The following is a 14788-nucleotide window of genomic DNA, read 5'->3' as shown; positions in this document are numbered from 1 at the left end:
GATTATACACATGGACCTCACCAGATGGAATACACAGAAATCAAATTGACTACATTTGTGGAAAGAGATGGTGGAAAAGCTCCATATCATCAGTCAAAACAAGGCCAGGGGAAGACTGTGAAATAGACCATCAATTGCTTATATGCAATTTCAAACTGAAGCTGAAGAAAATGAAAACAAGTCCACAAGAGCCAAAATATGACCTTGAACATATCCCACCTGAATTTAGAGATCATATGAAGGACACATTTAATACATTAAACACTTAAGACCAAAGACCAGAAGAGTTGTGGAATAACATCAAGAACACCATACACGAAGAAAGCAAAACGGCATTAAGAAGACAAGAAAGAAGGAAAAGATCAAAATGTATGTCAGAAGAGACTCTGAAACATGTTCTCCACTGTAAAGATGCTAAAGCAAATGCACAAAATGAGGAGGTAGAAGATTTGAACAGAAATTTTCAAAGGTCAGCTAGAAAAGACAAAGTCAAATATTACAACGAAATGTGCAAAGATTTGGAGTTAGAAAGCCAAAAGGGAATAACATGCTCAGCATTTCTCAAGCTAGGGGAAAATTTAAGCCTCGTCTTCCATTATTGAAGGATTCTCCTGGCAAATTATTGAATGACACAGAAAGCATAAAAAGAAGATGGAAGGAATATGTAGAGTTACTGTACCAAAAGGAAATGGTTGACGTTCAACAGTTTCCAAAGGTAGTATATGATCAAGAGGCAATGATACTGAAGGAGAAAGTCCAGGGTGCACTGAAGGAATTGGCAAAGAACAAGGCACCAGGAATTTATGGAACAAAAATTGAAATCTTTCAGGAAAGTGAGGCAGCACAGGAGGCACTCACTCATCTCTGCCAAGAAATTTAGAAGACAACTATCTGGCCAGCTGATTGGAAGAGATTTGTATTTGTGCCCATTCCAAAGAGAGATGACCCAACAGAATGCAGAAATCATCGGACAATCTCTTTGATATCCCATGCAAGTAAAGTTTTATTAAAGATAATACAGAAATGGCTGCAAGCATACAGTAACAAAGAACTTCCAAAGGTTCAAGCCGGATTCAGGAGAAGATGTGGAACAAGGGACATCATTGCTGATGTCCGATGAATCTTGGCAGAAAGCAGAGAATACCAGAAGATGTTTACCTGTGCTTTATTGACAATGCAAAGGCTTTTGAATGTGTGGATCATGACAAGCTATGGACAACTCTGTGAAGTATGAGTATTCCGGAACACTTAATTGTGTTCATGAGGAATCTGTACATGGACCAAGAGGCAGTTGTTCAAACAGAACATTGGAGCACTGAATGGTTTAAAATTAAGAAAGGTGTGCAACAGGGTTGTATTCTTTCGCCATACTTATTCAAACTGTATACTAAGCAAATAATCCGAGAAGCTGTGTTATATGAAGAAAAATGTGGCATCAGAATTAGAAGAACACTCATTGACAACCTACGATATGCAGATGATACAACTTTGCTTACTGAAAGTGAAGAGGACTTCAAAAACTCACTGATGAAGATCAAAGAGCATAGCCTTTGGTATGGATTGCATCTCAATGGAAAGAAAACAAAAATCCTTACCACTGGACCAAAAAATAACAATATTTTCAATGGAGAAAAGATTGAAGTTGTCAAGGATTTCATTCTTCTTGGGTCAACTATCAACACTCATGGACGCACCTGTCAAGAAATCAAAGGATATATTGCATTAGGCAAATCTGCTGCACAAGAACTTTTTAAAGTGTTGAAGAGCAAAGATGTCAGCTTGAGGACTAAGGTGAGCCTGACCCAAGCCATGGTATTTTCAATAACCTCATATGCATGCGAAAGTTAGACAGTGAATAAGGAAGACTGGAGAATTGATGCTTTTGAGTTATGGTGTTGGAGGAGAATATTGAAAGTGCCATGGGCTGCCAAAATAACCTACAGATCTGTGTTGGAAGAAGTGCAGCCAGAGAGCTTCTTGGAGGCCAGGATGGCCAAACTTCGTCTCTCATACTTTGGACATATTGTCAGGAGGGACCAGTCTCTGAAGAAGAATATCATGTTTGGTAAGGTGGAGGGTCAGAGAAAAAGAGGAGTGAGATGGATTGGCAAAGTGGCCTCATCAGTGGACTCAAGCATGGGAACAATAGTGAGGTTGGCCCAGGACTGGGCAGTGTTTCGTTCTGTTATGCATCGTGTAGCTATGAGTTGGTACCAACTCGATGGCACCTAACAACAACAAACTCTCTAGGCAGTGAATTACTCTCCCTTCCCTCCCACCCCTGGTAAACATCAAAAATGTTTCTTTCAGCATGAAAACCATTTCTTGAGTTTTTACAACTGTGGTCTCCTACAATATATGACCTTTTGTGATTGGTTACTTTCACTCATCATAAAGTCCTCCAGGTTCATTCATGTTATGAGGTGTTTGGAGACCATCATCGTTCTTCAATGTTGTGTAGTATTCCATTTTTTTTTTCATCTGCTCTTGTTTATGTCATTGATGGGGCTTAGAGGCTGTCTCCATCTTTTTGCTATTGTGAATAGTCCTGGCATGAACATTTGTTGTTGTTGTTGTTGTTAAGTGCTGTTGAGCCAGTTCTGACCCATAGCAACCCTGTATAGGGTTTCTGAGGAGCAGCTGGTGAGCTTGAACTGCCAACCTTGCCGTTCAAACGGCTTTGCAGTCTAGTGCATTAACCCATAGCACCACATGAACATAGGTGTACATATGTCTACTCATGTCATGGCTCTTATTTCTTGTGGCTATATGCCAACAAGAGTGAGTGCTGGGGAGTACCATGTTTTGATTTCTGAGGAAGCATGATGCCATTTTCCCCAATGGCTTCACCATTTTATAGTCCCATCAGCAATGTAGGAGGGGTCCAGTCTCTCCATACCCTCAGCAGTGTTTGTTGTCTTCTGAGTTATTTGAATTTTGCTATTAGTACTGGGGTGAGGTGATATCACACAGTCTAATAGCATAATGGATTATGCATTGGTCTGATGACTGCAAGATCAACTGTTTGGGTCTTGCCACCTCTCCATGGTAGAAAGATGTGGTTTTCTACTCCTGTAAAGATTTACAACCTCAGAAACCCTCTACTGCATCACCCTGAGTTGAAACTGATTTGATGATTTGATGGCACATCACCACCGTCACTCCCAATGCTTAATGATCATAAATATTTCTTCATATGTTTGGTAGCCCTTGAATGTCTTCTTTAGTGAAATGTCTGTTCATGTCCTTGGCCCATTTTTAAAATGCATTGTTTTGTCTTTTTTCTTGTAGGGTTGTTGCAGTTTTCTATAAATTTTAGAGATTAGTCCCTTGTTGATATATATTTATTTTAAAAAAAACCCAGTCTGTGAGCTCTTTTTATTTCTTTGTCACAATCTTGTGATACCCATGTGTCTAGTTTTTAGGAGGTCCCAATCATCGATTTTGTATTCTATTGTCTCTGTGTTTCTAGTTGTTCATTATTTGAAACAGAGGAAAAGGAAAGGGCAAAGCTACACCCTGGGGCAGAGGACGGACAGTGGTGTCCGTTCGGTTCTTAGCCCCCCACCATGCATCTTCCCTGTATCAACCCTAAAGAACCTTCAGTAAAGTTTTTTGTACTAATGTAGCTCATGAATCATAGTTCCCATATCACTGAATTGCACTGACAATAGTAGTGACATAAACAACTAGCAAAATTAAAATTACGTCTTTAAATTGCAATAGTGCATGCAGAAGAGACCACGTGAGTCAGACTGTCACCGTGATTGGATAATAATACAAGTTCTCACTAGAATGCATTGCTGTTGTTATTAAGTGCCTTTAAGTCATTTCTGACTCCGAGTGACCCTGTATAGGGTTTCCAAGGAGCAGCTGGTGGCTTTGAACTGCTGACCTTGCAGTTCCCAGTCCAGTGGTGATCCTACAGAGCCACACCAGGAGTCATTAGAAGGTTCAGAAATTAAGTTAGCATAGTTTTAGCCTTGTACATATATTGATGTATGTATTCTGGGCTTGAAAAAACTAGTTTTGCTGTTCTAACTAATTACAGGGGTATTTTAAATAAAAAATAAGAAATTAGTGCTAAAAAAATGCATGAAAATTGTATAGACAGTCATTTTTTGGTGTTACATCTGACAGTTTTACTTGGTGTGGTCCATTTACCCCATACTCCCCTAGTGATGTGACTGGAAATGGATACCTTAAGGAGACTCATTCTTGCTAAACACATTCCTCAGTTTGGGGCAGAACCTTACCAATACAGAGCAATTAAATGGAAGACACTCATTATACCATTTATTCATTTAAATGAAGGGGAAATACAAGCTAGGCCAGATGTATGCAGACTCAGAATAGAACTTCTCATGTGTAAATAATAGACTTTGCTTGATTTTTGAGACTTGATAAAAACAGATTGGTGTTGCAAAATACTTTATTTATTTATTCATTCATTTCTACTTTACCTTTGATGCATTTGTGAACATCCACCAGAGGAATGCCTTTAGCAATCTGTTTAACAAGGATGAATTCTAAGTATAGCAATGACCCCAAAGGCAAGGAATGATCACATTGTATCTTGCAAATATTTATAGAATACATGGTATTTTCATTTTTATCATTTTGCCAATTACTGGTAACCACATACTTGGTGAGATTATGCTATATGTGTTATATAACGATCAAATCATGTTCCTAAAATTTTCTTTTTAGAAAATTCTGTAGCATCATCTGCTTGGGAAAATTGCCAAACTTCGAGTGACTGCTGGGCAGAAGTCCAATACAGACTCCATCATGTTTGTGTAGCGTTCATTGCATTCAGGACATGTTTGCCCTCAGTCTCCCTGAGTTCAGCACATACAGATTTATCTACACATGTGACCATTGAATGCAAATCTAAACTCTGCTTATTTATGGCTAAACTTGGAAATTTTAAACTTTAGTGTTCCAAATGAAACTGGGCTAGAGTAATATTTATTTTGCATGTGATAAAGTGTGGTGTAAATTAGCCACACAGACTTGAATTGTTTCCTCGGAGTCATTGTGAATAAATCCACTGGGCAGCTCACCTGCAAGGAATGGGAAATATAATATGCCAAAACAATTCATCCCAGGCCAGCCCAGGAAGGAAGATGGTGGCTTTATCTTTTATTCACGAAAGTATGCCCAGTATCTCTATATTTTTTACATATTCAAAGGAAACATGGTATCTGGAGGTTCATATGTATACAGAATAGTATTTCAGAGGGCAACCAGAAACAACCAGGGGAAGCAGACTGAGGAAATAGCCAAGTTCATGTACATCTATGAAAACAGGAACCGAAATGCAAACCATGGCCAAATTAAAATCACCACTGAATACTTAATTTGGAATGCTTGATTTGTTTTCCTCATAAACATTGCATTGATTTGTGTGTAACATTAAATGTTTTGACATCATCTTGACTTTTGACCACCCAATCAGAGCAGATGACTGGTGAGGATAACCTTTAAAACAAACAATGTTCTATTTCATTTTTGCAAACTCATAATTCTAATCTTTCATGTCATTTAAATCTTAAAGACTTTTTCTAACTCTGGCCTTATTTTCATACTATCTTGCCAAGTTTCAAGTTTCTATCTTGAGCTGAGTTTAGTGTATACACACCAAATTTGCTCAAATGTGCTCATTTCAGTGGAAAAAGTGTGTGTTCATATACAAAATAATAGTAATAATGCCGTTGAGTTGAATTTTACCACAATTTTATGAAAATATGTATTGTGGATATGTAATCAAATATGGGAGTTTCTCTATAACTGAATGCATTTATTCTTTTTGGAAAATGGCAAAAGAACAGAGTAACACACGATTACTGGGATGTATTGCAAGTAATGTTTTAACATGACAACTAAATACACTATGTAACCTTTGATTAAATTCAAGATTGAGAAATAAATAACTATAAAACCTTTTGGAGAAATTTGAATGAAAATTATATATTAGATAATGGCACCGTTCTTGTGAAATGCCACTGAATTGGTTCCAACTCATAAGGACCCTGTATAGGGTTTCCAAGGAGCAGCTGGCAGGTTTGAACCACCGGCCTTGTGGTTCAAACCAACCTTGCGGTTCAGTGCTTTATCCCACTGTGCCACACCAAGACTCCTAATAGCATCATATCAGTGTTAAATGTCTGACTTTGACAATTTTGTTGTGGTTATGTGAGAAAATGTTCTTGGTCTTAGGAAATACATGCAGAATTATTTAAGCATCATGATAACCATATGTCACTCACAATGGGTTCAGAACAAAAAGAAAGAAAGAAAAAGAGCCAAAGCTGATATAGCAAAAATAGGAACAGTTGGTTGGTAAAGAAATAATGGTTTTCATTGTAGTGTTGCAACTTTTCATTGGATCTAATTTTTTTTGAAAATAAAAATGTTGTAGGAAAAAATAATTAATTGAAGCATAATATTTAACATGCATAAACAGACATGTATGACTTAAAATATATTACTATCAACTGTCTTGCATCATCTATTGTAACAGGAAGGGATATGTGAGAGGAAGTAAAAACGCATTGCTCTTCAGTTTGCAGTACATGTGCATGGGCCTGTTGCAAACAAAGCATGTTTAAGCATGTCTCTACAACCAGTGTTGGCTGCGGACAGGTTCTCAGTAATACCCTTGTCTCAGACTCTTTGGAATGCCTTCAAAAAGACCATCCAATCAAAACAGTGACTCCTAAGGAGACCTTCTGGCCTAAAACACAGGGGTCAGCTCAGAAAGTTATGGCGACTATTTGCGGAGATTCCAAAGTGGTAATCCTAATAGATTTTCTCAAAGGACACAGAATGATTGTGTGGGCTTATTAGGATGAAGTTTTAAGAAAACGGAAAACTATATCAATGAGAAATAGACCAGGAAATTTGTGCCACAGTTTGATTGTTTTTTGTTGTTTTCCAGCCATGACAATGTGCCTGCTCTTTCTTGGAGGGTAGCAAGGGCTGTGAGTTTTGTTGGGGGACCTTAACCTATCCAATCTACATTCCTGGTCTTATCCCTTCAGAAATTCTTTTGTTCCCCAAACTCCAAGAATACTGCAAAGACACATGATTTGACACATGATTTGAATCCCTCAAGGATGCCAAGACTTCCATTTCGAGGTGGTATCAATTGAACAGTACAGAATTCTTCATACTGTTGAGAAGCTAACAGTAGTAATGAAAGGGTAGGTTTCTTTTTATTTCCCAGGGGTGTATTTTAGCCAAGGGAAGGTTGGGGAGATGGAAACACTACCTTCAATGTTTCCTACACAGAGGATATGTCAAGAAATAATAGCTTCATGTTTAAATTTTTTTTTTTAAAGAAATTTTCCTGATTTTGCAATAATACTTTTTGACTTCCCATCCTAAATATATATTTTTTCAATTAGAAACTAAAAATAAGATTGAGGTCAAGCATAATTTACAAGTTTTACCAGATTCATTTCTGCAATATTGACTTAGAAAATATTTTTTTTAATAGTCATCCAATTTCACCGAATTTATTAAAGGTATGTAATCATCAAAAGTTTCAGCTAATTTTACTGACAAGAAAACAAAGGCCCAAAGAAGTTAATTAGTTTTTAGTGATTCACTAATAAACAACATATTGTCAGGAGGAACCAGTCACTGGAGAAGGATATCATGTTTGGTGAGGTGGAGGGTCAGGGAAAAAGAGCAAGACCCCCAGCAAGATGGACTGGCCAAGTGGCAGCATCAATGGGCTCAAACGTGGCAACAATTGTGAGGTTAGCCCAGGATTGGGCAGTGCTTTGTTCTGTTGTGCATAGTGTTACTATGCGTTGGTACCAACTCAATGGCACCTAACAGCAACAACAACAAAATAAACAACATTAAAAAATCTTTTGGTCTGTATTTTACAGAGGTTTCCAGAATGTATAAATGTTTGGGAATACTTGGTATCAAAGTGTAGTCCTGGTGTGTAACTGTAGGATAAGCCTGGACTACTAAGTGAAAGGTCAGTGGTTCAAACTCACTAGCCGATCATTGAAAACCCTACACAGGGTTGCTATGAGTTGGAATTGACTCCGTGCCACTTAACCACAACAATGTCAGAGTTAAGCACTGGGTTGTTAAACAGCACTCTGAACCCACCAACCAATGTTCAGGAGGCACGTGTGGCAGTCCACTTCCGGAAGGATTTACAGCCTCTGAGATGCCATGGGGCAGTTCTCCTCTCCTGTGAGTTGAATCACTTCCATGACTGTGGATGGGTTCATGTCAGAATTGGAAGTTATATGCCATCACTTCTCTCTTTGTTTGGGGGAATTATTTCACTTCTCCTGAGTCATAGCCTCTGAAAAGAGATGAATATTACACTGCAAATGAATACTCCTTAATGGAGAATCTACAGGAGGCTTCACAAGTTTATAGAACATTTCCATTGTCTTTCAGTTCCATTTTTCTACACATTTTTGAAACATCCTCATACAACTTGGACAGATAAACATTAACATGACTGGTAACATTTTAAAGTCAGATAATCCACATGTTGTCGTTGTTCAGTGTTGTCGAGTCCATTCTGGCTCATAGTGACCCTGTATAGGGTTTCTGAGGAATAGCTGGTGGATTTGAACCACCAGCTTGCAGTTCAAACCTACATTGCAATTGAGCACTTATCCTACATCACCATAGTAGGAGTCCAGACAACCTTCTAGGGGATGATTCACCATGACTCCTCACCTGACTCGGTAGTAATAAGTCTTTTCCTTGAAGAGTCTCCGTTCTCTACAGGTCAGTTGCCACGGGTAACAGAGGGTGACTAGATTTGGAATCAAATGGACTCCTTGACCACCCCCTCTGGGACCTTAGCAAGTTATTTAATGCATCTGAATTCCTGAAGATAGGTTTTCGTTACCCAAGACAATAATAGCTCATTGTTGTTGTTGTTATGTACCTTGGAGTCTGTTCTGACTCATACTGACCCTGTACAGGGTTTCTGAGGCTGTAAATCTTTATGGGAGCAGAAAGCCATATCTTTCTCCCATGGAAAATCTGGTAGTTTCGAACTGCTGACCTTGAGGTTCGCAGCCCGATTCGTAACCACTATGCTACCAGAGCTCCCTTATAGCTCATTAGTCAAGACAATTAGGAAAAGTAATGAATTCTGAAATGATTATAATCTTCAGTCTAAATTCATATACAATAAGCAAAAATAAGCCCAACCCCTTAATCTCAATAAAACAGAAATGATACTCATCTTGAAATGGGTTTCTAAAGCACTACAGGATGTTAGGTGTTTTCATCAATTCTGACTCCTAATGAACCTACAGGACAGAATAGAACTGCTCCATAGGGTTTCCTAGGCTGTAATCTTCCTGAAACAGACTACCCATCTTACTACTGCAGTGACTGATGGATTTGAACTGCTGACGTTCAGGTAACAGCTGAGATACTAGTATGCTTTGTGTGAGAGAAAGATGTGGTGGTCTGTTTCCATAATGGCTGACAAGTCTTGAAACCCTGTGGGTTAGTTCTCCATTTCTAGGGTCACTTTGACTTGGAATCAGTTTGACAACAGCGGGTTTCTCTTTTGAGGTGTAGTACAGCTTGTAATAAGGAGCTCTGGGAGCGTAGTGGTTACGAATAGGGCTGGGAACCTTAAGGTCAGCAGTTTGAAACTACCAGCTACTCCGTGGGAGAAAGATGAGGCTTTCTTCTCTCGTAAAGATTTACAGCCTTGGAAACCCTGTACAGGGTCGATATGGGTCAGAACCGACACGACGGCACTTAACAATAAAAACAACTTGTAATGGAGTCCTGGTGTGGTGCTGTAGGATAAAGCGATGGACCGCAAGGATGGTTTGAACCTCAAGGTCGACAGTTGAAACTCACCAGCCACTCCTGGAAAACCCTAACCCTACACTCTGGCACCTATCAGCAGCAGTAACTTGTAAATTAGGACTGCTCAGAACAGCAAAGGAAAGAGGCATCACGACACCTAATTCTAGTTTCGGCTCTGTCTCTATTTTTCTACAAGTTATTTAAAGTTTGTGTTACATGTTGTATTTGTTTGTCATCTATAAATTGGGGATGAGAGTTACTACCCTACTTACCACACACAACTGTTGCAAGTCAAAAAAAATTTTTTTAATTGTAAAAGTCACCAGACTCATTGCTGTAGATTCCATCCTAACTTATAGCGACCCCACGTGTGTCAGAGTAGAAATGCGCTCCGTAGGGTTTCCAATAGCTGATTTTTCTAAAGAAGAGCCCTTCTTTTGAGGTGCCTGTGGATGAACTCAAACCTACATACAACCTCTTTGTTACCAGTCAAGTGCTTTAACCATTTGTACCTCTATAACTCCACCTTCTTTATGATTTATTCGAAGTCATTTATTATTTGGAGTCCTTGTGTAGCGCTGTGAGTTAATACACTGGACTGCAAAGTTGGTGTGAACCATAATGTCGATGGTTCAAGATCACCAGTTGCTCCTTGGAAACCCTATATAGGGTCCCTGTGGGTCGGAACCAACTCAGCTTAACAACAAGTGCATTATTTATGAGTAGTTCTTTCCATTGTCATCACCAAGGGAAAGGGACTGTGTTATCAGTTTCATTTCATTTCTCTCCCTCTTCTGAAATGCCCCTAAGTCAGTTGAGATGACCCACCAGATGGTATTAAGAAACTATAAATTTTGGCATGGTCCACAGCCCTCCACTGCTTCCTCACTCTGGGATAAGCCCACCAACCTCACTGCTAACTCCTCTTTGGCTTCTCTGCTTCTTGTGCCTCATGGTTTTTGCCTCTTGGTATTTACCCCAGCCCCTTATGTGGGCCCCTAATATGCCTCCTGATTTTATTTTCCTCCTTTCATCTAAACTTCTTTTTTAATCTGATAAAACCTGCTAATATCAACCCTATTAATTGTCATTTGCTTGTCTTCATGTCAGCAGGACATTTTTGCGATTTTAGGAAAGTAAATGTTAGAGTTGGAAAAGACTTTATAAACCTGCCAGTGTCCGTTTTCATAGCCAAAAATATTCAATTCACATGATTGCTAAATAGCATCGCTAAAGTCTTAGACTGAACAGAGCATTACTTTTATCACTGCAAACCTATCAACCAATGATTAATTGTCTGGGACTCTTTCCCCCATATTTAATTTGCTTTCAATACTTACTTGGCTTTCTACCATCAAACATAGCTCTGATCCTAAAGATTGTGGAGAATCTACAGAAAGGTCTTGTAACACTCCCACCATGTTATCCTTACCACAGTGTCGCTACCATACCTGACCGTACCTGACCATCCCCGCCCACAAAACCACAAAGGAAGCTGATCAAGGTGGGGCCAACTGACATTGCTGATTATTGTCAAATTAATTGTATAACACTCAAAACAAAGCATGGGGGTCGCTCACTAAACTTGCAATATGAAATTTGGGTGTGTTCTCTGCTGGATTTGTTGTTGTTGTTAAGTACTGTCCAGTCAGTTCCGACTCATAGCTACCCTATATAGGGTTTCCAAGGAGCGGCTGGTGAGTTTGAACTGCTGATCTTGTGGTTCCAAACTGACCCTTGCGGTCCAGTGCTTTATCCCACAGCTCCACACCACGACTCCCTGTTAGGTTAAAGGTTGTGTTTATTAGTAGTTGACTTCCACTAGTTTGAAATGGGCGATGAGAACTATGAACATCTTAAGCAAAATCCAAAAGGGTCCTTTGATGTCATGTTCTTAAAATCAATTAAAATACTGCAAAATTTCAATGGCAGGGTAATGTTCTGGCACTTTTACAAGTATGTTTTCAATGCATTAAAAAATTAGAATTTTATTACCTTCTGATGATACTTTTTCTTAAGAATAATTCCCTTGAGCCTAATTACTTTACAAAAATGCCACTCTTAACACCCCACTTCAATAGGAATGTCGCCTAAGTCCACTCATTTCATCAGAGCCAGCTAACAGTTGGTGAATAGAATAGTTCATTACACAGCTTAGTAATGTTTCTTTGGTACACATCTGCATTCACCAAACATCTCAGTGACTCATTCTCCAAAAGTAAAAGTACACTCCAGAAAGAAAATGTGGTCAAGCATGTTTAAAATCATTCGGATTTGTTTTTCAAGAAGGTTCGTGTTTCCAAATCCCTTGTTTGCTCCCATTCTAAAAGTCTTAAGAACTACATGTTGATCTTTAAATGTCTATATTTTAGCAGGATGAACTTCTCCTATTTTACTGTCTAAGGCACAATGCCTACTGCCAAGCACTCACCCATAACAACACCTAAAACATGCACACATTAGCATCTGGGTGAGATTTAGCAATCCCCATGGCGACACATCGCAAATGCCAATGAAAGGAGAAATGCTCACTTTTGTGGGTTCCAGACAACTACTTCAGTCTAAACACGGGCTGTTTCCTTCAAACACACCCTCACCAGCCTTCCCACAACTGCTTCTTGCCATAAAACAGCCACCACTTGCAGGATGAGGGAAACAATCTGTTTTGCAAGCACTTTTCCAGCAAGATCCTTACTTTGAGATCTTAGTACCATTATTACAGTATCACCTGAAGTTGCTGTCAATTCATATTCTGAAGTAGAGAGGGCAAAGGGAGCGAGTGTAGATCTTTATGGGAACAACATCCACAAAAATGTAGAAACCCAATTCCATCCCTTTAGTTGTGCAAGTGTTTGAATAAAAGTTTAAGAACACAACTCGTCTTTAAACTACAGAAACACAGACTCCATTACGTTGAACACATTTTCATTCCAGAATTCATGAAAGAGTCCATTGGGGGCAGTGGTGGTTTCGTGGTGGGATTCTCACCTTCCATGCTACATGGAATACCCAGCCCAGCCACCACCATTGTCTGTCTGTCACTGGAGGTTTGTGTGTTGCTATGGTGCCGAGTAGGTTAGAGCAGCGCTTCCATATTCAGACATATGAGAAAGCTCCTTCAGAAAATGAGCCGTTGAAAACTCTATGGCTCATAATGGCTTGGTCGCTATTCAATTGGGCAGTGTTTTGTTTCCTTATAGATGGAGGCACCGTGAGTCTCAATGGTTACACTTTAGGGATCTGGGTTCAGAAAGATAATTATGGTGTTCTTGGGTTAGAACTCTTCAAAACATATACCAAATGACTTTATAAACCTCACTTGGTGTTATTAAGTGCCATCGAGTTGGTTCTGTTCTAACCCATAGAGATCCTGTATAGGGTTTCCAAGGAACTGCTGGTGAGTTTGAACCACTAACCTTATGGTTCAAACTGACCTTGCGGTCCAGAGCTCATCCTACAGCACGACATCAGGACTCCAACCGCACTAAGCGCGCAAATCTTTTCATCTTACCTAGTACTCCATTAGCTCTGTAGTAGAAGACAGAAGCTAGTTGCAAGAGAGAAAATGATTTGACACCGAAGCTTATAAAGGGAGACATTTGATAGGTGGATCGCTGAGGCAGATAATCTAAAACAATGAATTTTCACAGTCACTTTTATTAAAATGCTCTGTGTATATTGCATTATTGCTGATTTGCCTTTCTGGTTATGACTGGTCTTTTTTTTTTCCATTAGTTGATTGGAACATGAAATGTCATCTTCACGTGTATAAATGCATCTTGTTAAATAGTAAAATCCAGCACTTAATTTCCCCTACTTAATGTGACCTTTCACAGATTACTTGTCTGTCTGAGGTGCATGATTTTCTGTATCCTGCATCATCATGCCAGTGCTAACAAGAATTGAGCAATACACGCCATCAATATACAAAAATTAAGCTGGTTTTGGAGTACTTTTTAAAAAGGCATCTATAATGGTATTCTTGTCTAAATCTCTAGAAAGCAAAGAAGAGAACCAAAAACAGCAAAAGCAGCGGCCACAACAACAAAACCTGTTACCGTTGAGTGGGTTCTGACTCACCACAACCCGCTAGGACACAGTAGAATTGCTATGCAGACTTTTCAATGCTGTCAATCTTTACAGAAGCATTTTACTCTGGCAGAGTGGCTGATGGGTTCAAATCAGGGCTTTCAACCACTTCGAACTAGTTCAATGATAGCTGACAAGGTAAAATCAGAACAGACCCAAATAAAAAAATATTTTAAATTTCAGTGAAACTGACCAATAACCAGATGGGAGAAAAAAAAATTACAGGTCAAAGTTCTGGAATGAAAAACTCAGCAGAGGCCTAGCGAGCCCTTGGAGGAAACTGCCGTAGGAGGATTAGATCATTGGTGGTGGCTAGTGGCTGTGTGCCGTGGAGTCAGTTCTGACCCATAGCAACCCTGTACAGGGTTTCCCAGGCTGTAAATCTTTACAGGAGCAGAACGCCTCATCTTTCTCCCGCGGAACAGCTGGTAGTTCTGAACTGCTGACCTTGTGGTTCGCAGCCAGGTTCATAACCACTACGCTACAGATCACTGGTAGGACTGTGGAGAGTGAGAGACACTGAACGTGGTGTGTTCAGCCAAAGCCTTAGACTAGGACATGGCTGTTTCCAACACTCCCAACCAAGAATGTTGGTTGCTATGTCATGCTCCAGCTGTCTTTGTTTTCTAAAGGGAGATTACATTTCTATCAGGGCATCGAACAGTTATGTTTCCTATTCTACTTATCATTTCTAATTCACCCGTATTTTGTAGATTTGGCTCAGCTCGTTTTACTTCATCAGCCATGATTGAGCTATGGAGAACCCATTTCAGAGCCTTGGTGCACACTACCAATATTGCAGTTAGCAGTAGAGCTCTTTGTTTGAATCTTATGGTGTAAATATGCAGATAAGTTAAAGTATTTAGTGAAGAAA

The sequence above is a fragment of the Chrysochloris asiatica genome, unplaced genomic scaffold (assembly GCF_000296735.1).
Source record: "Chrysochloris asiatica unplaced genomic scaffold, ChrAsi1.0 scaffold00056, whole genome shotgun sequence".
NCBI classification, from domain to species: domain Eukaryota; kingdom Metazoa; phylum Chordata; class Mammalia; order Afrosoricida; family Chrysochloridae; genus Chrysochloris; species Chrysochloris asiatica.
Note: the sequence above shows the minus strand (reverse complement) of the source record.